Below are 4,363 nucleotides of genomic sequence, written 5' to 3'. Positions count from 1 at the left end.
TATTGTTGGTGTTAAAAATTGATTTCAGATCCATCATGGAAATTTTCATTGCCGAAAGTACTTTTCAGACGAGGCTTTGAGGTGAGCCTTTATTTTGTTTTCGTAAAGCCTAGGCCTTATAGAAACTTCATCCTTTTAAAATATATATATCAATCATGTATGCCCTGAAAAAATCTCATTTTTTTTCCAAATTACTCCTTTTTCGGTTTCAGGATAACTAGGGATCCTTTGGTAATTTTACCCCCAATTATCATTTGATTAAGGTTTTTTTGGAGTAAAATTTCAAAAATACCCCTAATGGTTCTACCTCCCAACACCAAAGAGGAGCAATTGGGGAACTCGTGAACATTTTCTTTAACACATACCGGAATGATATAGAAATTTAAAATCATGTCCTCATATATAATTTGTAATATTTTGACCTCTTAGTGATATTGTAAGGGTTTTCAATTTTTTTTTAATATTTTTCCCTTGATATTGTGGTCAGGATGGACCGTTCATTAACCCTTTGGCCTAACACTGAACCAAGATGTCAACGCTTGGCTTGGGTGTTCTTGGCCTAAGGGTCCAGCCCATTTCAGTACATATCTGTCCTGCACAAAGCTCCCTCTTAGATGAGATTTCTTCTAAGGGTGTGGTTTGTATAGAGCCGAGGCTCTAAACAATCTAAGTAAAGCATACTTTTAAGTAGTATCGAGAAATGCGGTTTTAATACTGAAAATCTTTGTGATAGCTTTAAAATATATTTTCATATTTAATTATAAAATTTAAAGCTTAAAAAATAGTGTAGATTGAGCAAATCTATGAAAACTTGAAAATCGTGAAAATTGATAATCCAAAAATGTGTTATAAGATGCAGTATTTCCAAAACTTGAAATGTATTTTTTTCTCATGTCCATGCATCTTAATGTAGAGATAATCAATTTGAGGATATTTGAACATCAAAGCAACCGTTTCCAATAAATTTTTGAGGTAGGCTCTAATTTAATTGTTTAGAGCGTCGGCTCTATATACACTGTTTCCTTCGTATAAAGGCATAAACACCTTTGGAAAAGTACATTATGGCCTCAAATAGATTCATAGAAGTTTAGCATGGCTCTTGCACGGAAGAAAACCACATATCTAGAAAATAGAAATTTTTTATATTAAAAAAAGAAAAAGAGAGATTCAACTAGTGCCAACCATAGATGGCACATATGCACCATGGTAGACTCTTTTAACTTATAATATTTATCAAAATTTATGGGGCCCAAATCTATTACATTTTCGATACACTTTAATTTCTAGTAATTAGTGCGCCAATGTAAAATTGCAACAGAATTATATCTCTAATAGAAAAATCGCCACAAAAAACGAAATTTATTATATCCTTTATAGAAAATGCGGTTCAAGTACCACAAAACCCTAAAACTTTAATGTTTTAAATTAGCTCTTGTACAATATTAATTATTTGAGAGTTTCTCTTATCACCTGTTTAGATGACTACTAATTTTCTGTGAAATAGACTATATTATCTAAAACAAATATACACTACATAACATAATTATATTACATATTAGGTACGTATCTTGTATTATGTATATTATTAATTTAGTATTTAGCTCTCTCTAGTGATTTTCAGTTAATTTTGCCTATTTTTGGCAAAAACTATGTAATTTTTAGCAAATTATATGGAATAAAGTAAAGGATATGTTTCTATGCGGCCAAGCCTGTAGAAATACTAGCCTATTAATAAATCTACTTTGGAGATGGATTTTTGGACTTAATTTTTAAAAACATGTAATCACTAACATGGAGATCATGAATATGAAAAAATAAGTAACTTTTAAAAACTATAAATAATAATTTTAATAAGAAAACATTAGGTCCGTTAGTTTCCGTTGTTATTAGATGAAACACTTACTTGCATCCATCTTTAAGATTGATGCTGGACAACTTTTGGAGCACATATGTGAAAGAAAAACCTATGTGATCTTTTACAGGGAAGTACATTTTTTTTTTCACCCCTCTCTTTTGGCAAAAGATCACTTACATGTGGTCTTTATTATAATAAATAAATTTCAAAATAAAATCAACATAGCAATAAAACCAAGATCTTAATAACTCCATGCCATTGAAACAACTATGCACTATGTTTGAGAATAAAAGATAAGATTGCAAGAAACAAAAGGAAGAGTGCTGGAGATTACCTCAATCGGGCTTATTACACCCCACTCCGAGTCACTACCATCCGATGGCGTGGGATCAACAGTCTAGCTTCAATCTCAAACAAAAAAGTAAATTTCGGCTAAGCCACACCAATGGAACATGAACCCCTTTGATCACAAACTCAAACCCTAGGTGAATTATCTTAGCAACCTAGTTTGAGAGAGATGAATTCTCTTTTTGCTAAACCCTAAAACCCTTATCCATAAATCCATATTTGAGAGATAGAAGATAAGAACTCCATAACCTAAACCCTTAGGTTCTTTCACAATATAGGAGAGAGAGATCAAACATGAAAGAGATAAACTTTCTTAAGAGAGAGAGATAGAAAGATAAGGTGTAGAGATTTTTTGGTAGAGACAATCCATTTTATAGGCTTTGAATAAGATTAGGGTTTATTAGGGTTTTCTTTAGGTTGCCTCTTCTTGTGAGATTGAACATAAACCGTCGATTAAGGGTGACTTGTGGGGTGAGAGATCTGAGTCATCCATTCTATAGATGAGCCATCAACATTATGGAATGTGCATGAATCATTATCCCCCTTTTCGAAACTATTTTCTCATCAATAGAAATTAAATAAATTAAATCTAATTAAAATATCGTGCATACCATAAAATAGCACAAGTCTATGCAATCTTTCCACACAATCTTTCAAAGATATATCAAGTCAATATTTTGTCAATATCTTCCAACCATATGGCCACATACCATATCACCAAAAAATAGGAAAGAAAATAAAGGTGACGTGCCACCCAAGGGAGGCACTGATGGGCCCCACCTTCTAAAAATATGACGGGCCCATGTGCACAATGGGCCCCCATGATATTTTTATATATTTGAAATTAATAAAAGGACTTTAGAATATTATTTAAATATTTAAATAATTGTAAACTCAATATCTTTAGTTTTATAAATCCAAAAATTATAAATAAAATATCCAGGAGTTCATAAAAATTTAAATAATAATCTTAAATAATTTTCATCATAAAACAAATATAATTAAATTAATTTGATGGGAAAATGATCCATATGGTTTAGGAATCAACCATCATGGGGCACTCCAAGTTCAACTGTGGACTACAGACCACACTTGCTTTATCAGACCGACCCAATATTTTTCATGACCCACAGTCCAAGCAGGGGCCCATTAACGGGTCACCAAAGTCCAACCGATGAGCCAAGGAATCGCAATCCTAATCTGTGGATTTCAGGTCCTCCCTTAGAGACGAGTCAAGGTCACCTAGACCTGATGCAACCATAGCTCCTATGGTGTATAGGGGTATCTCTCGTACGTGCATACGCTTCACCCTAAAAGGTGGATTTCTGCCTTTTCCGAATGATCTATCGATATACATGCCGTGTGATGGTACATGGATGAGGTTTTGGCCTTTGTCTCTGTAGGCCACCATCACACACAAGGGTCACACAGTACCTCGGCTCACTCATCCGGGCATACTCTGAGACCTCATCAAGGGCTAACCCATTAGATCCCTTCTCGGTTTGATCTTTATGCCCAGGTAACATGGGTTTTTCCCAACCGACTGGCTTAGATCGTCAAGCACAGTCCGGTATCTGTAAACATCGTTTGCTTAGTATGACCTACGAGGGACCACACTCCCACTGAGTTCATGTTTAACTATATCATTTCATTTTACAAGTACTCATAAGGCCTTTAAAGGCCACCTGAACCCAACATCTCCCACTTGACCTTTGAAGGCCTTACATTATCTCTTTCTCACTTTCTCTCATTCCCATCTCTCTCTCCCTATTACAATCTCTCTCAAGCATTTTTACTTATTCTCTCAATACATTAATCATGGCTTTCGCTATCAATCATTTCACAAAATGATTTATAGAGACAACACATTTTTTTCTTTGCTGCTCGGATCTTATCCTAAAATTGGTCGTAGCTCATCTTTCACATCACATCGCGAATCATGGACCTGTTGTCGCAAAAGACCATCAGGTATCTTCATCACATTGGGTCGTATGTTCATGGGAAGAAGAGTTCTTCAAATAAGTTGCTCCCTTTTATAGCCATACAACCAGCACCAAACATTTGGGTTTCATTTTGCATGATTAGAACTGAGTATGGAATAGAAAAATACCTCATTATATTATTCATATCTCTACTCAAAAATAGCCTAGAATACTCATT

The sequence above is a fragment of the Amborella trichopoda genome, chromosome 7 (assembly GCF_054954075.1).
Source record: "Amborella trichopoda isolate Santa Cruz 75 chromosome 7, AtrichopodaSantaCruz75HAP2 v2.0, whole genome shotgun sequence".
In the NCBI taxonomy this organism is placed as follows: domain Eukaryota; kingdom Viridiplantae; phylum Streptophyta; class Magnoliopsida; order Amborellales; family Amborellaceae; genus Amborella; species Amborella trichopoda.
The sequence above is the reverse complement of the archived record's forward strand: the minus strand, read 5'-3'. Positions refer to the sequence as shown.